At 43.0% G+C, this 27698-nt stretch overlaps 1 long non-coding RNA gene across 1 annotated transcript; it reads right to left on the reverse strand.

The window, feature by feature from the left end:
- Positions 1 to 27698, reverse strand: LOC144799611 (uncharacterized). Its single transcript, XR_013603846.1, has 5 exons — positions 27648 to 27698; positions 27340 to 27379; positions 2149 to 2274; positions 1070 to 1147; positions 1 to 102 (listed from the first exon to the last, which is right to left on the reverse strand). It is a non-coding gene; the product is annotated as an uncharacterized LOC144799611 (long non-coding RNA).

Genomic DNA, 27698 nt, shown 5'->3' on the forward strand with positions numbered 1-27698 from the left:
TTCAGTTCAACACTTTATTTTACAATAATGCAAAGCTGTGAAATGAGACCAGGTCTGGCCACCAAAGATTTTTCAAGAGGCTTCCTGTGGGAGGAGAGTCACCTACAAGAAAACAAGAGGAAGAACATGAGTGAGGACAACAACAGCCACCAGAGATGTTGAAGCATCCAAAATCAACTAGATTTACAGCTTACTTAGTTTACTCCACCCTCTGCTGTAAACCAAACTGGTAAGATTCCTCCTTCAACCTACAGTGGAGAGCAGCATCTCCCAAGCACACAAGTATGTTCAAGGGAAGCAGAAAGATGGAGTATGCACAGGTCAATTTCCAGTGAGCTGGTTTTAAAATTGATGTTTCAAGAACCCATGTATACATACACCCCTTAGTAAACTTCACTCCTTGAAATTGGTTTGAGCCACCTTTAGCAAGCAGAGATTACAGCATTTGGGAGCTGCATTACTTATGAAGACTACAATCCTACATGCAGACACCATTTAAGACCAGAGGGAGTCTTCAGCTATGGAATATTTCCATGTATGGGGCCATTTTTAAAGTTCCCCTTTCCTCCTCTAACAAGACCTTGTAGGATGCTTTCCAAGCACCTTTTGCTCTTTTCATAGTACCAGTTTCCTTATTTTGCTGCAGCCCAGTTAAAGCTTTAGCCAAGTGAAGCAAAGCAAATGACAGATGTATGCACAGTCAAGTATCCACATCCCTCCTGGGTAAGTTCACAAGGTGAGCCCTCCGTCTTGGACAGATTCATAGCCTGGACCATCAAACACTCCTAGATTTACCTTCCACGCCCTATTGCACAACAGTAGGATCTGCTGGTCAGACCTGGGGCAGCACATCATTTAGTTTACTGTCCCATGAACATTTATCTGAGAAATCTTACCCCCCCTTGATACACTTTCTATTCTTCAAGTCCCCTGAACAATATTGCCTCATGTCATTCTGCCACCACTGCAGAGAAGGCAGCGATCCAATCTACTAGACCAAATCCAATCACATGCGTAACATAGCTTTGTATCGTGCAGGTTACGTACACACTATGAAACCATAACTTACCTTTCATAGTGCAGGCAATGGCAGATGCAAAAACAGTCTTCACACAGCAGAGTGGACAACTGAGCAACACCAGGTCAGCTACAGAAGGTGGCAGAAAACAGCAGAACATTAGAATCTGAAACCACTATGAACAGATTGAAATGATAATTGGTACAAAACTTGGTGGGTTTGCTGTCAACTCAAGAGGGCGATTGATTTATCAAACTAATGTAGCAAGAGTCAAAGACTGTCTTGAAGGCTACCGCGTTTGCCCCACTCCAAGGGGGTCACTTCTGAGTCTATGGAGTACATTTCACTGGGCAGTCTCTCGAAAGGCACTCAGGGGTGCTCTCAGATGCCAGAACTCTGGGGGGGGGGGGGGAGATTGTGTGTGTGTTTTTTTTTTTTTCTCTTCCACTGCTCAGTTGACTTGAGTACTAAAGCCAATACAAGACTGGTAAGAGGCCGGATAAAGGCTGGTCAGTTGCTATGTAAAGAATTACACATTTTAATGATATTTCCGGGTGGGTGTTCATGGCACTCAGCCCCCAAAGAGGTTTGTATTGAAATTGTGACGCAAACAGACCTGCAGCTATCCCCTCGTGTACACTGGCGGGGGGGGGGGGGGGAATTTTACTCTTCCATTGAAGGAAACTTTGCAGGGTAAACCACTTTCACCATTTCATAGAAACCAATCAACAGAATACCTTTTTACCAAATAGATAATGTAGTTGTAGATTAAATTATAATCCTGAAAAACAGTCCTATTGGTATTCTGCAAGGTTCATAGTTTTGCCCTATATCTCAAACACCCTTTTAGGAACGTATATAGAAATGCAGTCAGGTTCCCAATAGGAAATCCATGAAAATGCATGGTCTTGTACTCCGAAATAGTACATTCCTCAACTGGGATTTAATATGGGAACAGTGAACTCATTGCCAGTGTATGTACTATTGCAGACCTAACACGCTAAACACAAAATATTGCATAGTGAATTCAGTTCATGTTATGCCAATTTCAATTACCTTCCCTTAAAACTGGATTCATGATAGTTACTATTTCCATTAATTGACGTACATCATATAAACCCATGACTTACCCGTAATATTGCAGCTTGATTTTGATCGGTTCTAAGCAAACATGTAGGTAACTTCACCACCATCTGTGATTCAGGAATTGGTGCAGCACCGAGACACAGAAGGCAGCTTCTAAAGCAGTGGGAAATCTGTAATAGATACAAAGGACAAATTGGTACAAAGCTCAAGTGGAGAATCCAATATAGTCAGGTGGGAAAAGTGACTTAAATATTTGGGCATACTGTTTCAGCAATAAAGCCTTCCAGTGTCAAAGGTAGAAGCTCTTGCTAAGTCAAAAGGGTTTCTCCTCCAGTGACTGGAGTAGATTTCACTGCGAGATGCCAGAATAGAGGCTTTCTGTACGGCCCTTGGGTGCCAGAATTTTGGCTATCTCAAGAGAGGTGACAGACCGGGCCCGATCCCTGCCACCTCTCAGTTGACATCAGCACTGCAGTCGGATCACCCAGTGGGTTACCCCAAATTGTAAAACGGGGGCCCACATGGGGTCCGGCTGCAGTGCTGAGGTCAGGCTTAAAAAGAAAGCCTTTTAATTTTTTTTTAATTTAGTCATCACATGATAGAAATAAAAGTAAGAAATAAGAAAGTAGAGAAAGCGAGGATACAAAGGACAGGAGAGAGACAAGAGGCTGGATAATTGCTGTAACAAACTGTGAAAATTCTGTTGGTACTTAGTGGGTATCACAGCTACCCAACTTAGTGGTACTCAACAACCAAATATTTTGCGTCTAAAGACAACGCAGACTAGACCTCCACTCGCCATCCCCATGGGGAGCCAACAGCTCAAATGTGGAACCATGCACCCTTAATTGGCATATGCAGTCCCCATGTTGCAACAAGATTGCAAGCATTAATAACCACTGCAAATATAAGCAGTTCACATGGCAGGTCTAAGCTCCATGTATGGTCATTCTCAAGGAGCCCAGGCAACTGCCATTCCCAACCAATGCGGACATAGCCACCACATTTGATGTATAATTTATACACAGATGCCCTTGGGCATCTTGGCGCCAACATTTAATAACTGCCTCCTATTTTTTCCTGACCGGTTATTGCTGGCTATAGGACTCTGGGCACTTTACCACTGCTAATCAGTGCTAAAGTGCATATGCTCTGTGTAAATTGTGATAATGATCAGTTATCACAGATTGGCATATTTGATTTACTGGCAAGTCCCTAGTAAAGTGCACCGAGTGCCAGGGCATATAAATCAAATGCTACTAGCGGGCCTGCAGCACAGATTGTGCCACCCACAGGAGTAGCCCTGTAAATTTATGTCAGAGCTGCCACTGCAATGTCTGTGTGCAGTTTTTAACCGGCATGTAGCCCTAGCAAGTGAACCCACTTGCCAGGCCCCAACCTTCCCTTTTCTTACATGCAAGGCACCCCTATGGTAGGACCTGTTCCCCTTGGGCAAGGTGCAGTGCATGTTAAAGGTAGGAAATGTTCAGGTATGTGTGAGATGTCCTGATAGTGAAAGGCTGTCCCATAGGAGAACATGGGAGATATTTTGTAAGTACAACTTCCCATTAGGACAAGATAGAGAAGTGAAGTTTGGGCTCTCTGAACTCAGAATTGAACATCTTAAAAGATTTTTTTATTTTTTTATTGTGGGCTTGAAAATGCCACTTAGATAGAACACATTTTCTTGTTTAACCATTCTGTGTGCCTCTGCCAGTTTGTGGATTGACGGTCTGGTTTTGGAGCGACGGACTGGGGATGTGCATTCACTGTAGACAGCCACTAGGGGGGTTGAGGTGTGCCTGGCCATTTCTGGATGACTCAGAGCTGGTCTGAATAGATGTTGGCTACATTTAGAGTAATGGGAGGAGTCTCCCTTGCACAATGCGGTCTCCACCCCCCTGTGGTCATACTGCACAGCGAGGACAGAACTGGTTTGGACTGGGCTCAGAGACCCTTGCACAAACAGAATAAAGACAAAATGGGGTATACCTAGTAGACCTTAAACCCAAGAACTTTAGATCACTTCTGGACTCGAGGAGCCTTTGCCAACTAGAAGAGTTGTGAAGAGGAGTACTGCCCCTTTAATGTGTGCAGTTGTCCTACAATTGCTGCTTCTGCCAAGGAGAGGACAAAGACTAGAACTTTGTTCTGAATCTACTTGAAGAATCCTCATGAGCCTGTGTGTGCTGGCCTCCTCTTGTGAAGTCTCAGGGACACAAAGACATCACCCCAGCTCTCCTGAACTCTTTTGGTGAGAGTTCTGACCTTCCAGGAAGTGCTTGTTCCAGTTTTGGGACTCTGGAGGTTGTTCCTGTTGCTGGAAGTAACTTGAAACAAGCAAGAAAACCTGTCTGGCGCAGTCAGCGATGCCACTGTGATGCCTCGACCAGCATCACAGCAAGAGGCACTTCAAAATAAGTGCCTGACACACCACCCGGCCTGCACCGCCGCCTGCATTTATCGGCATTCCCTAAGCAAGCGCTCGCACAGACTCCATCGCCTGCCCCTGCATCCCGTTACAGCGGCACCCATAAACACTGAGGGAGACTCCACTGTAGGAAGGTGGATATCTGACTATGGTTACCCCCAAACTTTTTGCCTGGTGTTTAGCTGGTTTTTGACATAGTTGGCCTGGGATCCTGCTATTCAGGGCCCCAGGCTAATTGCTCTCTCCTTAAAATGGACTCCATGTACCTTAGGTACATACACAATTGGAATTGGCTCACCTTATTGGCCCCTGTAACAGTGTACCCAGGTACCCAGGGCATAGGTGCTTCCAAGGCCTACCAGGGGCTGCAGCATGTATTGTGCCACCCCTGGCCTGGCCTCCATATTTGACACAACTGGCTGATCACTCAGCTGGGGTAAGTCGGTGTAACCACCCCTTACTTAGGTGTAGTATGCCTATACCTAACCTAAAATGGACACATATGTTCCTATCAGTCACTCCTATGGAAGGCCTCATCAATCCTGGAGGCAGAGTGCTTGGAAATATGTGAGATGGTGCTCTGGCATGAGCTGAGCCTGTCTGCAGCTTTCGGAACCATGTCCTTTAGCTGTTCCATGATATTGCCATACCATATACTCTTAAGTGCATTATAATCCTCGCGGTTAAATGCTATTTTAGGTTTGGCTTTATCAAAACATGTCGAGTAAATTGTGTCATACGAATTGGAATACTACCCCCTCGCCAGTTCTGGCAACGGGGGTAGCATTCCACCCCTCTAGAGGGACACGACATGTACCTAGCCTGAACCCCGGTTAAAGTTAAACAGAGCCTTAGCATCTCAAAATGGATGCTGCCACCACAGACACAAGTCTGACCTCCTGCTGCTGGGAGTCCTTCCAGCGAGGGCAGCTTGGACAAAGGGTTTCCTGCCTGGGGAGGTGCTAGCACCACTCCAGACAGGATTTTGTGTATTGGGTAGGACAGGGCTGAAAAGAATCAGACATGCCTGGGGCACACAAGGTGTCCCTGTGCATAGGCCAGTTCAAACCGGTGCTGGGGCTTTCCAGCCCCAGTCCTGGCGCGAAACTGGACAAAGGAAAGGGGGTGTAACCACCCCCCTTCCTGGTTCCACCCAGAGGAGGGACCTAGTAGGTGATCCGGCCCCCCAGATTCGAATAAGAGTGGGAGCTGTGTCCTGAGACTTCAGATCATCCTGAATCAACTTGAAATACAGAAGAAGACTGGACTTAGACATTCTGCTGCTCAGAAGACGGAAGAGAATCTCCCTTGTGGCCAAGGAGTGACCACCCTGTGAACACAGGCACCAACCAGCAACTCGACGTCTGCTTTGCCGCCGCCTCCCGCCGGAGCCCGAGCCCAGAGCCTGACAAGACCCAGACTCCCAGACTTCTCACAGCCCGATCCACAGTCCCTGCAAAGAAGGGACCCATGGAGGCACCGAGAGACGTGGGACCGGACATCTTGGAAGACTCCCGAAACGCTGACTGCGCAGCATCAGAGGCCCCCTCGAGCTGTGCTTTGGGGTTTGAGAAGCCCCAACCTCGAGCAGCCCTTGCACCGAAGATCAGCCCCCCAGCATCTCCACGATCTGCGTGGGGCCCTTTTGCATCGTGCCACTCGACGCGCCTAACCGTCCACTTGCCACACGGCTAGTGGCCATCTTGGCGACGAAACCTACAACTTTCACTGCGGGTCTGGTTGCTCCAGACTTGCCCTTGCTCCTGTAAAAAAAAAAAAAAAAAAAAAAAAAAAAAGTGTACCTGCTCTGACCTTGCTGGTCCGAGTAACAAGCCTTTTTCGATTCCTGCGTGGCTTGCATTAGCCAAGGCCTGTTTGCTTCTATCAAGTCGCCGACACCGCCAACAGCGAGAAGCCTGCGTGGGACAGCTCGTGACCGACTCCTGGACGTCTTCCACCCCTCATGTCCACGTGGCTGCAGAGAGAAGCTACACCTCGACGCCTGTTTGCACCCGACATCGCCTGGTTCCACTCTGGTTCCACGGTAGTCACTGGCTAGTGACTTTGAACATTGTCCCCTCTGCTTTCAGGTCTTCACCTCTTCAGATCCACCGGAACTCTTCACATCGAGACGCCTGCAGCAGCTCCAAGCACCATCGACCTGCGTGACGAAACCCGACACTACTTCGACCCTATGCACCCGCTTCCTGTGGGTGAGGTAACTCAGCTCCACCGGTGTTCCCACACTGGTACACACCTCTAGTGTCTCAAGTTTCAGCTTTCTAGGTCACTCGGAAGGTTCCTTTCTAACTAACTTTGTACTTTTTACGCACCATTGACATTGCATTGGTAAAGCGTGCACTTTCCGCACTGCTCCCGAGTCCCGCGGGCCTTTCCCGACTTCTTCACTGCTAGTCCCGAACAGCTCCAGCGATTCCCCAGGCCCTAGGCCTCTTCACTTTCCCCATAGTGGTTCTTATACCACTATTTTAGTATATGGTTTAGGTGGCCCCTAGGGCTCATCCATATTGTGCAACTTTTGTGTATTTAAACTGTGTTTTGTTTTAACGCATTTGCTTCTGTGCTCATAAAGAGTATCAGGGATATTTGTAGTAATAAATCCATATATATTTTCAATATAGATCTGTGTGGTGTCCTTTCATTTGGTATTCAAGGGATTGTGTATGGTAAAACAGCTTGCTTCACATGCCTTTACAGAGTTTAGCCTAAGACTGCTTAGTCCATGCTACCCCTAGGATAGCTTGTCTATAAGGCTGACTTTACAACCTGCACCATAAGGGTTGCTTGGCATGATACAAGGTGATCACTAGAACTAGTGAGCATCATATATCAGGCCAACTTCTCACATCCACAAATTCACTGACTTCACCTCACCAGAACAGATGCCTCACTGCCAATGCAACGGACTTCCCTGGTCCTGGTTTTGACACATTGCCTCCTCATGGACGCAATGCCTTGCCTCCCATTGTAGCCAGGGAGGGGGCCTCGGCACAGACGCTTCACCTCCACAACACCGTGCATAGTCAGACTTAGTTATCCAAAGGTACTGTTTGTTTGGGGGTCCATGTGGTTCCATGCCAGATGCTGCACACTTCACGTCAGCACTGTACTTTGGATTTATTTCTGTCACAATGTCGTAATAGCCCTAGTTGGAGCCATTTATTTTCTACAAGCTTCATTTTTGCAATAACTGTTCTAAAGTCATATCTGACCTGCAAGTTGGATGTTTGTTTTTTGGTCTTGCAGAGTTTAGATAAATATACTTTATTTTTATAATCTGGCGTGGTGTCCATTAGTGGTGTCACTGTTATTACTGTGTTTTTTTAGAACAAATACAGTACTATTCAGACAACGGTACCTACCTCTGCCAACTAGAGACTTCCATTTCTAACACTGGTCGGATTGGATTCGATTTTAAGGTGCTTATGTAGGAGATTCCAAAGTTGACCGGTGGAGTGAACAAAGCTTCTGCCACCCCAAAAGACGATCCGGATTTGTGGAACAATGACAGTTTTGGAAGTTGCAGATTACAGCAATTAGGAGTGTACCATACAAATGTCTTTCTGGTACTCCGATACGGAGCCATAAAGTGCTTTAGGCACCAAACAAAGCATTAAAGGCCACTTTTTTTCAACTGGCAGCCAGTGAAGCTCCGATAAGGCACCTGAAACATTTGAACTTCTGTATTTTCTTAATAAGGCAACCAGCTGCATGCTGCAGCCTGAGGCTAGTTTGAAAAGTTGTTTTATTTCCAAATAAAGGGCATTGCAGTAATTCAAACTGGGTAGCACCAATGCGATAGAAACTGATGCTGCAAATCAAAGGAAATAAAGGTAAAACCTTTAAAGTTCTCAGCAAGAAGAAATAGGACAAGGGCAGTTTATTTGTTAGTCTAATCCATAAATGATCATTCAGACTCAAAAATTACTTCCAAGTTCCTAACCTGGGGCACCGGCACATGGGGGAGGACCCAGAGTCTAGAGCCACCAAGACGGATTCCATAAGGAGACGTCCTTCCCAAATAGGAAAATTTATTTCAGAGTTCCACTTGAGGCAACAGACACCCATCCAGCTAACAATTGCACACATGTATCTCCTTAGTCCGGGATCTAGTCAACATTGCTTGAGATTGACACCCCAATTTGAGTGGTGACGGCATAAGACACTGTGGCAACGCCAAAAGAACAAATACACTTAGCCACAGGGGCCACATACATGTTAAAAAGCATTACTCAGTGATGACCGCAAGGGGACACCCAAGGCAAAGAAAGATGGATGTACTCTCCAAGAGCCAGACTGCTCCCCACTGGTTAAAAATGAAAGAAAAGGCCGATCCAGTGACCCCAATTCAGCTAGAACTGCATGGGTACGTGTCAAAGGCTGCAGAAGGTACACAAGGACCAGATCAGAGTCAATACCCAAAACATCCATGGCTTTGTTAGCATCGCCATCCTTTCCAGGATGAAATGACAACACAAATAGGATGGCACTCTTCAAATAGTGGAATCCCTGGCTTGCAAACTGGCTTCTGAAAGGCCGGGCAGCATTTCATAGGAAAAGTTGTGGAACTACTACAAGGGCCCCGAATTTTGGGCTGGTCAGATTGCACTAGGAAGTTTAACAGACTAAAATGCACGCTCTCTGAGTTTGGTAAGTCTTCAAAAATGTTAAGTTTACAAAACACTGTTTTCCCTCAATTTCCCCAATCTGCATTCCTCTCCCTTGCCACTTCCTGCGACGCTTTTATGCACCAGGTGGTCCTTGTATTTAACCTTGTACGTAAGCATGTTTGTTCAAAAATCTGAAGTCCCTGTCTTACTGACAAAGTTACGCCACTGAGAATGTATGGATTAGAACAGGTCCATTGCACACCTGTCCACAATACTGGTCTTTTTAATCAGATTCCTTTTGTAGGAAAGTTGAAACATTCTGGCTTTCTGTTAAAATGATATACTGACACTGGATTGAAGATATAATAGGTTTAATGGAAATAACATCACCAACAGCTCTTCAAGGTACATCTAACTGCTCCAGACTCCAAAGCTCCAATGCTCTTGGAATGACAAGCAGTGGAACTTACTGAGGTGGAAAAGGAACACTACTATGTCATAACATGAGGAAGAGAAACAAGCATATGTACATTACAACACATCCCCTTTACTATAGAAATAAACAAGTAAATAAAATCAAAGAACTAAATAACTTGAAGTGTCTAAAACAAGTATTTGAAAAAGAAGCATCAATACAAATCATTTTATACATAGTCACTGAAACGAGCAGGAGCACGATGAGTTCTCTGTGGAAACTTTCTAGGAGAAGGAGTATCATGAACCATGGGAGGGATACAAGGAGATGAAGGATCCACCAGAGAAGATGAGGGAGAATTACCAGGGGAAAACTTAACAAGCCTAGACATGCTCCATTTACAACCATTTTGTAACGTTACTACATTGTTGTGAATCTTGGTAATTTTAAAAGGACCCATAAATTCGGAAGAACCTTTTCTAGAAAATCTGGGTTTTTTCACAAGAACCCAATCTCCCACACTCCACAACACTGGTTTGGTAGAATTCTTTAAGTCATAGCGCTCTTTGTATTTCTGTTGGTAAGAAAGAATCCTTTCACCCACACTTCCCCTATCCAAGGAAGGAGAAGATTGAAGGGGAAGCCATGTCGGATTCAATTTAGAAGAGGCTTGTCTACCACGTAGTAGAGAGAAAGGTGAAGACTTGGAAATGTAATTGACGGTGGTACGATGTGCCCACCAGGTGTCACGCAAAACATCTTTGAGAGAACACTTCATTTCAATAGCTCTTTGCACACAACCTTTGACCACACGATTCATTCGTTCAGCAAGGCCATTAGCCTGGGGTGAATAGAGTGCGGTTTTAAGGTGGGAGACGTTGTGGTCATTTAAGAAAAATTCCATATCATTGGAAATGAACTGGACACCATTGTCCGTAATGATGCATTTCGGAACACCTTCAGAGGCAAACTCATCACGTAAGAATTCAATGACCACTTTAGAAGTGACTGATGGAACACATTTCGTGGAAACCCATTTCGACATGTAGTCAACAAGTAAAATGACAAATCTTTCGGAGGGAGTAAGAAGATCAAAAGGTCCCATGATATCTAAACCTAGTTTGGACCAGGGTTGGTCAGGGACCGACACAGGAGAAAGGGGAGCTTTACTTATCGGTTTGGACTTGTCATTAGTGGCACACTGATAACAATCTTTTACGACAAGTTCAACATCACTGTCCATGTTAGGCCACCAATACCTTTCTCTCAGGCGAGATTTAGTAAAACTTCTGCCCATGTGTCCATCATGGGCAAGATTGATGAGTTTTGAACGCAACACAACCGGAGGGATCAATCTATCACCTCGCATAAGAATGTCATCAATGATGGTGAGTTCATGTTTAACTGACCAAAAAGGCAACAGATCACTAGAGATTTCTCTGCTGTTGCTAGGCCAGCCTTTAACTAACAGATCCTTGACTAAAGGTAAAACTGTGTCATTGGATTGAGCGACTACCCAATCATCCAGAGAAACCGTACTCTCACAAACCCAAGCCACTTTGACTGCACCTAAATCTAAATCTTCATCTAATTTCTGCAATGGCAAACGTGAGAGGCAGTCTTATTCAATGAACCAGGAATATATTGTACAGTGAAGTTAAACTCTTCTAACCCTTCACTCCAACGTTTGAGCCTGGGAGTTAGTCTTTCGCTTTCCATACATGAAAAAACTTGAATTAAGGGTTTGTGGTCAGATTTTACCACAAAAGGAATGCCCCACAAATAGAATTTAAAATGTTTGATGGCCCAAACAACAGCAAGAGCTTCCCTTTCAATACAAGAGTAATGTTGTTCAGCCTTTTTTAGAGCTCTGGAGGCAAATGCCACAACTCTTTCATTGCCTTTGTCAAACTGAGAAAGTACAGCCCCCAATCCAGAAAGACAAGCATCAGTAGAAAGAATGGTCTTTTTCCTGGTATCAAAGTGACCTAAACTAGGTAACTGACTGATGGTATTCTTCACAACCGTGAAAGCATTATTGCAATCAACACTCCAATCAAAATGAACACCCTTTTTAAGAAGACTCCTGATGGGTTCAACAATACATGCAAAATTTTTGATAAACTTGGAATAAAATTCGGCTAAACCAAGAAATGACCTAACTTGGTCTTTATCAGTAGGGGTGGGAGCCTCAGCTATACTTTTGGCTAATTCAAGTTTGGGTTGTATACCTTCTCCAGAGATCACATGGCCAAGGTAGGTAACAGAAGTTACACCAATTCTGCATTTGGCCTTATTAACTGTTAAACCTTTCTCAGCCAACTTGACTAGAACTGCTCTCAGAACTTCTTCATGTTCTTTATTATCTTTGCCAAAAACCAAGATGTCATCTTGAAAAATTATGACATTGGTGACATCTCCTACTACCATCTTCATAATTCTCTGAAAGCAGGCAGCAGCAGATGCCAACCCAAAGGGCATCCTAACAAAACGATAAGCACCTAGGGGGGTAACAAACGAGGTGAGATGCTTGGAATCTTCATGAAGTGGAACCTGGTGGTATGCTGAGGACAAGTCAAGAACAGAGAATATCTTAGCCCCAGCAAGCATAGTTATGGACTCAGGGATATTGGGTAGGGGTTGTCGGTCTACCCAAATGCACCTGTTCAAACCTCTGAGGTCCACACACATGCGAATGTTCTTCCCACCATCCTTGGGTGCCAAAACTACTGGGGCCAACCACTCTGAAGATTCAATTTCCTCAATAACATTCAATTCCATGAGTCTGGCAAGTTCTAATTTGAGGGGAGCAAGCATCATGTTGGGAACTTTCCTAACTTTGAACACACACGGAACAGCATTTTTCTTTAAAATAATACGGTGCTGAAAACCCTTCAATAAACCCAATTTGTCAGAGAAAACATGTGGAAAATCATCGAAGAAGATGTTGGAAATTGAGATTTGGTCAATCAACATGACTTGGTCTGTGGGTTTAAGTGCATTGGGATTGAGGATAATTCCCAAATCTCTCTGATGTCTCCAGCCTAAAAGATTGTCTCCTCTATAGGCAACATAAATTTTTCCTACAGTTTCACGACCTTTGAAATGGATCCTCATGACAGTGTAGCCAGAGACTTGAATATGAGAACCATTGTAGCTTACTGCATTAATGTCGGGTTTGTACAAGTCAATTTTGGGAAAAACTTTGTTCCAGTTATCATTTCCAATTAGTGTAAAGGGGGAACCAGAGTCAGCTAAAAGAATAAAGTCTTGGCCACCAATAATCACATTACATTCAGGCATGACAATAGGGTCAGCATCAATACTACCATCACTTGTAACACTGGAAACAACAAGACGAGGAGAGTCTGAGGAAGGCAAAGAACATTCAACAGAGTGTATTTTGGTGGAAGATTTACAAACTCTGGCATAATGCCCCTTAATACCACATTTAATGCAAGTGGAGGATTTAGCATAACAGTTAGGAAAGGAAGAAGAGTGATTAGGACTGCCACATCTATAGCATTTGATTTTAGAGCGATCAAAATTAGGTTTTGATTTGGTGCTATGCATGACTTTACAAATAGCATCTTCAGAATCAGTAGGTTGAGCAATTTGATGGATGCCACTGGATGAAGCAGAACCATCAGGCAAAACTTTATGTTCTTTCATCTCTTTGGCCCAACCAGAAGTATTCTCAATACCTTCAACAATAGCCAAGGCTTCTCTGAGAGAAGGATTTTTGGAGAGGAGTTTCTCCTGCACTCTGGGATTATTTGTGCATCTGACCAATTGGTCACGAATCAAGGAATCAGTGAGTTCACCAAACTCACAAGTACGAGCCAATGTTTTTAACGAGGCAACGTACAAACCAACTTTTTCTTTAGGTTCCTGTACTCTAGCAAAAAACTTATGACGTTCTAATACTACATTAATTCTGGGTCCGAAATAGTCTTCTAGCATTTTTAAAGACATATGGAAAACATCTGTAGGGGAATCACCAGAACCATCATTGATTGGAATTTCGTCAATACTGTCATATATATTGCGACCTTCTACACCAAGGTTATGTAGCAATATAGCTTGTTTTCTGACAGCAGAGAATTTTTCACCACCTATAGCCAAAAGATAAGAATCAAAAAGATTTTTCCATCTTTTCCATGGGAGAATAGGTTCACCTTTTTCACACAAGAAAGCGGGAGGTTGGGTCATGGAGGAAGAAGAAGCCATTGTCAACAATACATGCAAAATTTTTGATAAACTTGGAATAAAATTCGGCTAAACCAAGAAATGACCTAACTTGGTCTTTATCAGTAGGGGTGGGAGCCTCAGCTATACTTTTGGCTAATTCAAGTTTGGGTTGTATACTGTTAAAATGATATACTGACACTGGATTGAAGATATAATAGGTTTAATGGAAATAACATCACCAACAGCTCTTCAAGGTACATCTAACTGCTCCAGACTCCAAAGCTCCAATGCTCTTGGAATGACAAGCAGTGGAACTTACTGAGGTGGAAAAGGAACACTACTATGTCATAACATGAGGAAGAGAAACAAGCATATGTACATTACAACACATCCCCTTTACTATAGAAATAAACAAGTAAATAAAATCAAAGAACTAAATAACTTGAAGTGTCTAAAACAAGTATTTGAAAAAGAAGCATCAATACAAATCATTTTATACATAGTCACTGAAACGAGCAGGAGCACGATGAGTTCTCTGTGGAAACTTTCTAGGAGAAGGAGTATCATGAACCATGGGAGGGATACAAGGAGATGAAGGATCCACCAGAGAAGATGAGGGAGAATTACCAGGGGAAAACTTAACAAGCCTAGACATGCTCCATTTACAACCATTTTGTAACGTTACTACATTGTTGTGAATCTTGGTAATTTTAAAAGGACCCATAAATTCGGAAGAACCTTTTCTAGAAAATCTGGGTTTTTTCACAAGAACCCAATCTCCCACACTCCACAACACTGGTTTGGTAGAATTCTTTAAGTCATAGCGCTCTTTGTATTTCTGTTGGTAAGAAAGAATCCTTTCACCCACACTTCCCCTATCCAAGGAAGGAGAAGATTGAAGGGGAAGCCATGTCGGATTCAATTTAGAAGAGGCTTGTCTACCACGTAGTAGAGAGAAAGGTGAAGACTTGGAAATGTAATTGACGGTGGTACGATGTGCCCACCAGGTGTCACGCAAAACATCTTTGAGAGAACACTTCATTTCAATAGCTCTTTGCACACAACCTTTGACCACACGATTCATTCGTTCAGCAAGGCCATTAGCCTGGGGTGAATAGAGTGCGGTTTTAAGGTGGGAGACGTTGTGGTCATTTAAGAAAAATTCCATATCATTGGAAATGAACTGGACACCATTGTCCGTAATGATGCATTTCGGAACACCTTCAGAGGCAAACTCATCACGTAAGAATTCAATGACCACTTTAGAAGTGACTGATGGAACACATTTCGTGGAAACCCATTTCGACATGTAGTCAACAAGTAAAATGACAAATCTTTCGGAGGGAGTAAGAAGATCAAAAGGTCCCATGATATCTAAACCTAGTTTGGACCAGGGTTGGTCAGGGACCGACACAGGAGAAAGGGGAGCTTTACTTATCGGTTTGGACTTGTCATTAGTGGCACACTGATAACAATCTTTTACGACAAGTTCAACATCACTGTCCATGTTAGGCCACCAATACCTTTCTCTCAGGCGAGATTTAGTAAAACTTCTGCCCATGTGTCCATCATGGGCAAGATTGATGAGTTTTGAACGCAACACAACCGGAGGGATCAATCTATCACCTCGCATAAGAATGTCATCAATGATGGTGAGTTCATGTTTAACTGACCAAAAAGGCAACAGATCACTAGAGATTTCTCTGCTGTTGCTAGGCCAGCCTTTAACTAACAGATCCTTGACTAAAGGTAAAACTGTGTCATTGGATTGAGCGACTACCCAATCATCCAGAGAAACCGTACTCTCACAAACCCAAGCCACTTTGACTGCACCTAAATCTAAATCTTCATCTAATTTCTGCAATGGCAAACGTGAGAGGCAGTCTTATTCAATGAACCAGGAATATATTGTACAGTGAAGTTAAACTCTTCTAACCCTTCACTCCAACGTTTGAGCCTGGGAGTTAGTCTTTCGCTTTCCATACATGAAAAAACTTGAATTAAGGGTTTGTGGTCAGATTTTACCACAAAAGGAATGCCCCACAAATAGAATTTAAAATGTTTGATGGCCCAAACAACAGCAAGAGCTTCCCTTTCAATACAAGAGTAATGTTGTTCAGCCTTTTTTAGAGCTCTGGAGGCAAATGCCACAACTCTTTCATTGCCTTTGTCAAACTGAGAAAGTACAGCCCCCAATCCAGAAAGACAAGCATCAGTAGAAAGAATGGTCTTTTTCCTGGTATCAAAGTGACCTAAACTAGGTAACTGACTGATGGTATTCTTCACAACCGTGAAAGCATTATTGCAATCAACACTCCAATCAAAATGAACACCCTTTTTAAGAAGACTCCTGATGGGTTCAACAATACATGCAAAATTTTTGATAAACTTGGAATAAAATTCGGCTAAACCAAGAAATGACCTAACTTGGTCTTTATCAGTAGGGGTGGGAGCCTCAGCTATACTTTTGGCTAATTCAAGTTTGGGTTGTATACCTTCTCCAGAGATCACATGGCCAAGGTAGGTAACAGAAGTTACACCAATTCTGCATTTGGCCTTATTAACTGTTAAACCTTTCTCAGCCAACTTGACTGGCAGCGCTGAATGAGGCAGGGAGTTGAAGGAGTCTATCGTTAGTGAAAACGCATTAATTTTCTTTTACTTGGTTGCTAGGTAACCACAGCCAAAGCAACAAGTCATTAAAGATGGCGGCACGTCACGTATGCGTGGTGACGTCACGCGTGTTTGTCAGTGCGCAATGCAAGCTGGGAGTTGGGTGACGTAGTTCTGCCGAGGAGCGACGTGTAGTCGCGAATGCCTGCAGCACTCCAGCGTCGATGATGGCCGAACAGAGAGAACTAGGGAACTCTCGAGGTAGTGGCTGGAGCGCGGAGAATGGCAGGTAAGGCGGTTTGAACTTGAAGATAAACAGGTTACACGGAGATTGCTTTTGAGCAGGATAAACAGGGAAATAGCGCTGAAAAGAACCAGGGGAAAACAGGAAACTTCCCTTAAGTCGAAATTTAAAATCCTGAGGCAATAAGTGCGTAGAGAATAAATCCAAGGTGATAATCCAGGAAGTGTACGATGAAAAATCCAAGTATGAAAGATAAATCCATAAAAGTCAAATCTAGGGCTGAGAAAATCCAATATTTTGAGAAATAAAATCCACAAAGTCACAGAGAGAAAGCAGGGCAAGGCGAAGCCAGGATTAAAAATCCACAAAATTCCAAATCCAAAGTAGTGGGTTCAGGGTTGAGTGGTGATGTGGCTTGTCCCTTCCAAGCAGCCAACGTCGCCAGTGTTAAAATTTAATTTTATTGTAATTTCTTCCACACACAATGGCTTCTTCTTCCTCCATGACCCAACCTCCCGCTTTCTTGTGTGAAAAAGGTGAACCTATTCTCCCATGGAAAAGATGGAAAAATCTTTTTGATTCTTATCTTTTGGCTATAGGTGGTGAAAAATTCTCTGCTGTCAGAAAACAAGCTATATTGCTACATAACCTTGGTGTAGAAGGTCGCAATATATATGACAGTATTGACGAAATTCCAATCAATGATGGTTCTGGTGATTCCCCTACAGATGTTTTCCATAGGTCTTTAAAAATGCTAGAAGACTATTTCGGTCCCAGAATTAATGTAGTATTAGAACGTCATAAGTTTTTTGCTAGAGTACAGGAACCTAAAGAAAAAGTTGGTTTGTACGTTGCCTCGTTAAAAACATTGGCTCGTACTTGTGAGTTTGGTGAACTCACTGATTCCTTGATTCGTGACCAATTGGTCAGATGCACAAATAATCCCAGAGTGCAGGAGAAACTCCTCTCCAAAAATCCTTCTCTCAGAGAAGCCTTGGCTATTGTTGAAGGTATTGAGAATACTTCTGGTTGGGCCAAGGAGATGAAAGAACATAAAGTTTTGCCTGATGGTTCTGCTTCATCCAGTGGCATCCATCAAATTGCTCAACCTACTGATTCTGAAAATGCTATTTGTAAAGTCATGCATAGCACCAGAAGATTCTGTGACATCATCAGTCACAACTTGAGGCGGCAGGGGGAAAGACGACTCCGGACATAAACCGCCAACTGTCACTTCAAAGCAAAGAAAGCGGTAAGACTTGGTTTTCTTCGATGGTTATTGAAAATTACATTGAAGAAAAGTAGAAAAAAAACATGAGCACCACCCAGTGGCTAAAATTGTGTACTTTCCTTTCTGTGGTTTGATTTTTACTTCGGATATAAACAAAGTATGTAGAAGCTGATTTCCAATTAGCTTAATGCTGCAAGGCTCGATTTTTTCACAGGACCACACATCAGTTGGTAATAATTCTTGACTTTACATCGAGGTTTAGATTTCAGTTCCCAACCACAAATAAAAATTTATTTTGTTGTTATTGAGGGACTTAGCTCAGTTGTAGACAAAAATGTCATTCCAAATTTTAACAGCAGTGCTGAATCAAAACTTCTGAATTTACACTAATATTGTCCCAAATCGGTTTATTAAAAATTTTAATACTGGGAACTGAGAGTCAGTTGATAGTCATTAATAATCATGTGAAACTGGCAGATTTCAATTCAGGGCGACCGTTGGCAGGGTCACTGGTGGGGCAATTGGGTGCCTAGTTTCATCAAATCTATAAGTCTAAGTTCACTTACTTGAGTCTTTAAGTCCCATAGTTTCCAAACCGTAGGAACATTTCTTAAATTCCTTACTCCTTTCAAGCGGCTTCATTTACTTCAGTCTTAGAGGTCAAATCCAATCCAAGGTAGTTCCATGGGTTCTTTGCATCGTCGCCAGTGTTATAATGAAGAATGATGCGATGATAAGTTGTGTATAATAGGATCACAGCTTTATTTGATGTTAGTCAGATCCATTGTAAAGCCCCACCAGGAGCAGGCTCTCCACTGCTCAGCCCTTCCATACTAATTGACACACTCTTCTAAACCAAACACTATCAACATTCCATCTGACATCATTAGTGGTTGAGCAGCAGGGAGAGAACTTCTGCAGGGAGTGTGTATTAAGTAAAGGTACATTATAACACATCCCCCTTTCATAATGATAGAAAACAATTAACATATGTGAAGATGATAATATACACGTTGCTATAAAAGAGGATGTAATAATGAGAAAAATTATACATCATCTCCATGCTAAAAATGATCACAACAACAAATGTATGAAAGTTGCCAAACATACATATGAGGATAAAGGACGATGGATGAGAACTATAATGCTACACTCATCTCCCCTTTATAATGATCACAAACAAAAGAAAGTAAGTTAATTAAAAACATACATTAAATCCAGTGGAAACTATCCACAAAACTCATGTCCCAATCTATGGGCACAATCATGAGTAGCCATGTGCACCACAAACTAAGGCACACAACAGTGGCAGAAAAGGGATCTACAACCCCCAACTGCACAACCAAAGAAAAAAAACAGGTCTACCCAAAAGAAATGGAAAGACTCAGCCCAAACTAAGACAGGGTAATAAAACCCCAAAAACATTCAAAAACCAATTCGGGTATCCCTTAACCCAAAGCAACCATTATAATGGTCAGCTTAAACCCAAAGTAATTTGAATCACTAATTTAATGTGCACAACCAAATAGCACAGTCTAAACAAATACTAAAGGCATTAACCACATACAGGGTTTAAAACTAAATAGGAGAAACTACACAAAAGGTAAACTTCCCACGTGTGCACCCGTAACACAGTCCGAAAAACACACTAGGTGCGTAACAATGACGCACAGTCCAAACATTAATCAAACCAGGGTATCCCTTAACCCAAAATACAGACAATATTCCCATTGGGAACCATAAATCCAGAACCAACAAATTTTTAGGTATCCCATAACCCAAAGACAATCTAATATGGGTGTGTTTAAACTCTTGTCAAACATTACTCAAAACTCAACTTGCACAGCCAAAATGTACCGTACACACACCTCATTGAGGTATTAACCTCATACAGGGTATTCTAAATACAAGTAGGAGAAGTTATACTAGAAGAAAACTACTCACGTGTCTATCCGTAAAACACAGTCTAGTAAAATGACAAATCTTTCGGAGGGAGTAAGAAGATCAAAAGGTCCCATGATATCTAAACCTAGTTTGGACCAGGGTTGGTCAGGGACCGACACAGGAGAAAGGGGAGCTTTACTTATCGGTTTGGACTTGTCATTAGTGGCACACTGATAACAATCTTTTACGACAAGTTCAACATCACTGTCCATGTTAGGCCACCAATACCTTTCTCTCAGGCGAGATTTAGTAAAACTTCTGCCCATGTGTCCATCATGGGCAAGATTGATGAGTTTTGAACGCAACACAACCGGAGGGATCAATCTATCACCTCGCATAAGAATGTCATCAATGATGGTGAGTTCATGTTTAACTGACCAAAAAGGCAACAGACCACTAGAGATTTCTCTGCTGTTGCTAGGCCAGCCTTTAACTAACAGATCCTTGACTAAAGGTAAAACTGTGTCATTGGATTGAGCGACTACCCAATCATCCAGAGAAACCGTACTCTCACAAACCCAAGCCACTTTGACTGCACCTAAATCTAAATCTTCATCTAATTTCTGCAATGGCAAACGTGAGAGGCAGTCGGCAGTCTTATTCAATGAACCAGGAATATATTGTACAGTGAAGTTAAACTCTTCTAACCCTTCACTCCAACGTTTGAGCCTGGGAGTTAGTTTTTCGCTTTCCATACATGAAAAAAACTTGAATTAAGGGTTTGTGGTCAGATTTTACCACAAAAGGAATGCCCCACAAATAGAATTTAAAATGTTTGATGGCCCAAACAACAGCAAGAGCTTCCCTTTCAATACAAGAGTAATGTTGTTCAGCCTTTTTTAGAGCTCTGGAGGCAAATGCCACAACTCTTTCATTGCCTTTGTCAAACTGAGAAAGTACAGCCCCCAATCCAGAAAGACAAGCATCAGTAGAAAGAATGGTCTTTTTCCTGGTATCAAAGTGACCTAAACTAGGTAACTGACTGATGGTATTCTTCACAACCGTGAAAGCATTATTGCAATCAACACTCCAATCAAAATGAACACCCTTTTTAAGAAGACTCCTGATGGGTTCAACAATACATGCAAAATTTTTGATAAACTTGGAATAAAATTCGGCTAAACCAAGAAATGACCTAACTTGGTCTTTATCAGTAGGGGTGGGAGCCTCAGCTATACTTTTGGCTAATTCAAGTTTGGGTTGTATACCTTCTCCAGAGATCACATGGCCAAGGTAGGTAACAGAAGTTACACCAATTCTGCATTTGGCCTTATTAACTGTTAAACCTTTCTCAGCCAACTTGACTAGAACTGCTCTCAGAACTTCTTCATGTTCTTTATTATCTTTGCCAAAAATCAAGATGTCATCTTGAAAAATTATGACATTGGTGACATCTCCTACTACCATCTTCATAATTCTCTGAAAGCAGGCAGCAGCAGATGCCAACCCAAAGGGCATCCTAACAAAACGATAAGCACCTAGGGGGGTAACAAACGAGGTGAGATGCTTGGAATCTTCATGAAGTGGAACCTGGTGGTATGCTGAGGACAAGTCAAGAACAGAGAATATCTTAGCCCCAGCAAGCATAGTTATGGACTCAGGGATATTGGGTAGGGGTTGTCGGTCTACCCAAATGCACCTGTTCAAACCTCTGAGGTCCACACACATGCGAATGTTCTTCCCACCATCCTTGGGTGCCAAAACTACTGGGGCCAACCACTCTGAAGATTCAATTTCCTCAATAACATTCAATTCCATGAGTCTGGCAAGTTCTAATTTGAGGGGAGCAAGCATCATGTTGGGAACTTTCCTAACTTTGCACACACACGGAACAGCATTTTTCTTTAAAATAATACGGTGCTGAAAACCCTTCAATAAACCCAATTTGTCAGAGAAAACATGTGGAAAATCATCGAAGAAGATGTTGGAAATTGAGATTTGGTCAATCAACATGACTTGGTCTGTGGGTTTAAGTGCATTGGGATTGAGGATAATTCCCAAATCTCTCTGATGTCTCCAGCCTAAAAGATTGTCTCCTCTATAGGCAACATAAATTTTTCCTACAGTTTCACGACCTTTGAAATGGATCCTCATGACAGTGTAGCCAGAGACTTGAATATGAGAACCATTGTAGCTTACTGCATTAATGTCGGGTTTGTACAAGTCAATTTTGGGAAAAACTTTGTTCCAGTTATCATTTCCAATTAGTGTAAAGGGGGAACCAGAGTCAGCTAAAAGAATAAAGTCTTGGCCACCAATAATCACATTACATTCAGGCATGACAATAGGGTCAGCATCAATACTACCATCACTTGTAACACTGGAAACAACAAGACGAGGAGAGTCTGAGGAAGGCAAAGAATATTCAACAGAGTGTATTTTGGTGGAAGATTTACAAACTCTGGCATAATGCCCCTTAATACCACATTTAATGCAAGTGGAGGATTTAGCATAACAGTTAGGAAAGGAAGAAGAGTGATTAGGACTGCCACATCTATAGCATTTGATTTTAGAGCGATCAAAATTTGGTTTTGATTTGGTGCTATGCATGACTTTACAAATAGCATCTTCAGAATCAGTAGGTTGAGCAATTTGATGGATGCCACTGGATGAAGCAGAACCATCAGGCAAAACTTTGTTCTTTCATCTCTTTGGCCCAACCAGAAGTATTCTCAATACCTTCAACAATAGCCAAGGCTTCTCTGAGAGAAGGATTTTTGGAGAGGAGTTTCTCCTGCACTCTGGGATTATTTGTGCATCTGACCAATTGGTCACGAATCAAGGAATCAGTGAGTTCACCAAACTCACAAGTACGAGCCAATGTTTTTAACGAGGCAACGTACAAACCAACTTTTTCTTTAGGTTCCTGTACTCTAGCAAAAAACTTATGACGTTCTAATACTACATTAATTCTGGGTCCGAAATAGTCTTCTAGCATTTTTAAAGACATATGGAAAACATCTGTAGGGGAATCACCAGAACCATCATTGATTGGAATTTCGTCAATACTGTCATTTATATTGCGACCTTCTACACCAAGGTTATGTAGCAATATAGCTTGTTTTCTGACAGCAGAGAATTTTTCACCACCTATAGCCAAAAGATAAGAATCAAAAAGATTTTTTCCATCTTTTCCATGGGAGAATAGGTTCACCTTTTTCACACAAGAAAGCGGGAGGTTGGGTCATGGAGGAAGAAGAAGCCATTGTGTGTGGAAGAAATTACAATAAAATTAAATTTTAACACTACAGTAGAATTAAATATACGTGTGTATCATAGAAGATAAACAGCTAAAAGTTAATGTGTGTGTATCACAGAAGGTATACAGTTAAAAGTCAATGTGTGTGTACCACAGGAGATACACAGTTAAAAGTCAATGTGTGTGTATCACAGAAGGTACACCATCAAAATCAAGTAAGATTGCCAAAAACCTGAAAGGAAGGTAAATCAGGTCAAATGTCGCTGGAAGACTGAAGGTGGCAGCGCTGAATGAGGCAGGGAGTTGAAGGAGTCTATCGTTAGTGAAAACGCATTAATTTTCTTTTACTTGGTTGCTAGGTAACCACAGCCAAAGCAACAAGTCATTAAAGATGGCGGCACGTCACGTATGCGTGGTGACGTCACGCGTGTTTGTCAGTGCGCAATGCAAGCTGGGAGTTGGGTGACGTAGTTCTGTCGAGGAGCGACGTGTAGTCGCGAATGCCTGCAGCACTCCAGCGTCGATGATGGCCGAACAGAGAGAACTAGGGAACTCTCGAGGTAGTGGCTGGAGCGCGGAGAATGGCAGGTAAGGCGGTTTGAACTTGAAGATAAACAGGTTACACGGAGATTGCTTTTGAGCAGGATAAACAGGGAAATAGCGCTGAAAACAACCAGGGGAAAACAGGAAACTTCCTTTAAGTCGAAATTTAAAATCCTGAGGCAATAAGTGCGTAGAGAATAAATCCAAGGTGATAATCCAGGAAGTGTACGATGAAAAATCCAAGTATGAAAGATAAATCCATAAAAGTCAAATCTAGGGCTGAGAAAATCCAATATTTTGAGAAATAAAATCCACAAAGTCACAGAGAGAAAGCAGGGCAAGGCGAAGCCAGGATTAAAAATCCACAAAATTCCAAATCCAAAGTAGTGGGTTCAGGGTTGAGTGGTGATGTGGCTTGTCCCTTCCAAGCAGCCAACGTCGCCAGTGTTAAAATGATATACTGACACTGGATTGAAGATATAATAGGTTTAATGGAAATAACATCACCAACAGCTCTTCAAGGTACATCTAACTGCTCCAGACTCCAAAGCTCCAATGCTCTTGGAATGACAAGCAGTGGAACTTACTGAGGTGGAAAAGGAACACTACTATGTCATAACATGAGGAAGAGAAACAAGCATATGTACATTACAACACTTTCGTTTCGCAAATTGAGTACAGAAGCTAACAGCTGTTCCTGGAGATCAGTGCTCATGGGATAGGCAAAGAGGACCTGTCCTTCAGTGTGAAATGTGTAGTTTTGCCCTGGATAGGTGGGCAACTTCCGCCAGTCATGAAGGTTAGATGCTGCACCCAAGGGCAAGGCCGAAGATACAGCAACGAGTAAAGGCTGAACACACCCTTCAGGGCCCTCAATGGCACTAGTCGAGTGCAAGTTGGCAGGAGTTCCAACCCAACAACCAGAATTGAGGAATATAAGGTGCAACCAGAAATAAAGGACCAAAAAAAAATAATAAGATGCAAAAGTACTCCTTACCACTGAGGTTATGGAATATACTTCAGAAGCAAGTGATGGGGACCACCACCTCCATGTGGAAAGTAGATTCAAGGATCCTGTGTAAGGACCGCTATAACCCCCACAGTACTAGGAAAGGACTACACGGGTAGCCACCAATTTCACTTATTAGTTTACCATTTACAGGTCAGATCGGCATGAATCTGGATTACCCAGTATGCATGAGTTAAACGAGGAACTCTGTACGCAAAGAAAATACTACAACTGTAAGGGGGGGGGGGCTAACAGTTAATAAAAGAAAATCCTGGGAGTGAAGGCAGGGTCAAGTTGCGTCAGGAAAACTGTCCAACAGGGACAAGACAAGCCATCAGCTAACCAGTACATCAAAGTTCAGATGAGAACGAGGTCGAACCATGACCAATTCCATATCCAAGAGGCGGATGTGTAAGGAAAATGGTCCGTTTCGACAGATCTTCAAAGGAGAATCACATGTGCAAGCAGTCAGGTACTGCTAACAACTTACAACAAACGTGATGGACAGCTTGCAGGCGACGGACTGAAGAGCGCGGTTTGCTAGCTAAAACCAAGAGGCCAACTTCAGGTGTATTAATGCAGGTGTAAGCCTACGCTCACAAAGCTTGAACCATGCAGCTTGGGAAAAAGATGGCCTTGCTGGAAGACAGTGGGTCTAGGTCTGCAAGATAAACCATCAAATGAACGGAGAAAACCACCGCCAGCTCCCTAGGCTAAAGCAGCGATCCATGGGATATAAGGAAATATTCCCTTAAACACCCAGCAGTATCAAGATGCTGTGCGGCCACAACATGTGTCAGGATAGTAACATACTACGGCTAGAATAGTAGAAAGTAGTAAATGAGGCAACACTAACACAAAAAGGTTGACAACTAACAACATTTGGGACAGCTACTTGGCTCCAAAAGAAGCCAGTCCATTGTTTTTCCATTACGAGAGCTGCTTGGGAAGGCTACGGCTGGAACGTTCAATTCCACAACTGGTCGTGACTTTCTCAAAGTGAAGCACAGGTTCACCTTCAGCCTTAAAAACCAGCAGACAGCCTGATAAGAGATTATAGGTGCAACTATTACAACAGGACCTGGCCATGAACAAAATAGTATGGACTAAAAAGTAATATGGGCAGTAGCATTCCTTCACCTTCCATAGAAAAAAAACTAAACAGAGCCAAGTCAATAGCGGACACCCGCTCATCCCGTGGCACTGCCAATCACCAAGCTTAAAAAACACAAATTGAGCTATAAAAGTGTGGATTTAGGCCACACAGCAGCTTGAGAATTAGCCGATGGGATAATCCATACTATGAACTGCGAGAAACATAGGTGCAGTCAGAAGAGTTTGAGGTGGGGCTGGCTTGCTCACATGGGTGGTAGTTTGGTTGGCATCAGATTCTCTGGTAACGGCAGGAGCACAGTGATAGGTCTATTGAACAGTTTCCTTCATTGTATGAAGGCTAGTTCATCCTTAAGCCAGGAGGTAGAATCAATTCCCATTCCCTGGTCTCATCATTTAATAGTGATTTTCTTGCCTCAATAAATGTAGCGCAGAAAGTGGACTTTTTTGGCCTAAATAGTTTTGTCACTTGTAGGGTGCACAGACTTTCACGAGAGCAAAGTAAGACTTGGCTCTTAAGCACCCTAAATGCTGAAAGTTTGGAGATGGCCAGGTTCATCTATGGGGTAAAGAATACACTAGAAGAGTCAGCTGAACCCAGATTTTTTTTTTTTAACTGGGGGCACTCAAGTACAGATGAGATGACGGCAGAAACACCTTTTATGAAAAGTTGTAGTTTAACGCAACTCGCTACTGTGATAAGTGCACTAATAAAAAGGTAGTTTGAATTTTCAGCACTTTTAAGGCCTCCTACTCCCCTTGGCTCCCTGGGTGTGCACAGTCGCTCTAGTAGATTCACTCTACATGTGCCCTCCGTGTCAGTGTTCATGGAGTCTGGTTACAAAGAGCCACCTTGTATTCTGTAACAGAAGAAGCCTTCTTGAGTTGTCAATGAGTTTGCCACATGCCTCAGTAAATGTATGTATACTTGTAAAGCGCACCATCACCTTTCAGGCATCCTGGCGCTGTATACTGCTGTGGAACCCTTCCTGGCTTGCCCTGTGAGATGCTCCCTACTGGGCACCCCCAAGGTGAAGCCAGGCATCCCAGCGCTTTCGGGGCTGTTGGAGATTAAGCAAGCTATTGTCCAGAGTTGCAGAGTGGGACCCATGATTAGAGTAGGCACCGAGGCGAGAATTATCAGGTCCGTGGACATTGAGCCCAAGACCCTGCCGCGACGGGAATTGAACCCTGGTCAGACCTCTGCATCAGGGTCTGCCGCTTCTAACCAGTGAGCCACCGAGTACCAGTGTTGCCAGATTACTCAGGACTACACAACGTTTTAATGAGGTCACCTCATTCTTCCCTGAAAATGCTCTGCAAGGAGAACCCCAGGTAGAGCAATTCAACAAGGCTGGCTTAAACCCCGAGAATTGTGGTCCCAGGACTGGAGAAAATTTTGCTTGTGGCTTTTGCCTGGTTTCCCTGAATCATTTCATTTGGAGAAATTAAATTCTTGAGCACACTCGTTTCGTGGATAGTCCACACAACCCACAGAATCCAATCTCAAAGGAGGAAGCTAGCCGATCACCAGCTGGTCACACTCGTAGGGTATTATCCATAGACAAAACCCACTGGAGAACCAGCCAAGTACTCCATGACCAGAACTTCCATCAAAGGACTGGCGGCATTGGAAAAAGAAAGGCTTGGAATTGCCAAGGCAAGCTATACCACGGTGTATCGACAGGTTACACTGCAGCTCCGCAACAACCTAAAATAGAGAAGAACAGAAAGTTAAATCGAACTCAAAACAGCCATTCAAAGCAGACCACTCAAATGGTGGGGGGGGGGGGCGCGCAGGGAAGTGTACAAGCAAATCAAGACAGGAATTTCAGCTAAGTCTGAAAACATTCAACTGGCCCATCAGATGGTCAAACCCACAGCTGCGCCCACCACACTTAAGACCACCTACCAGCAGATGAGATGGCAAAATGCCATCTGCTACACCCCCACCACTAGCAAAGGTGAACTGCACTCACTGATATGATGAGTTCTGAAGTTACAGGATACAAAAAGACAGCTACAGGCCT

Source organism: Lissotriton helveticus, chromosome 12 (assembly GCF_964261635.1).
Source record: "Lissotriton helveticus chromosome 12, aLisHel1.1, whole genome shotgun sequence".
Taxonomy (NCBI): domain Eukaryota; kingdom Metazoa; phylum Chordata; class Amphibia; order Caudata; family Salamandridae; genus Lissotriton; species Lissotriton helveticus.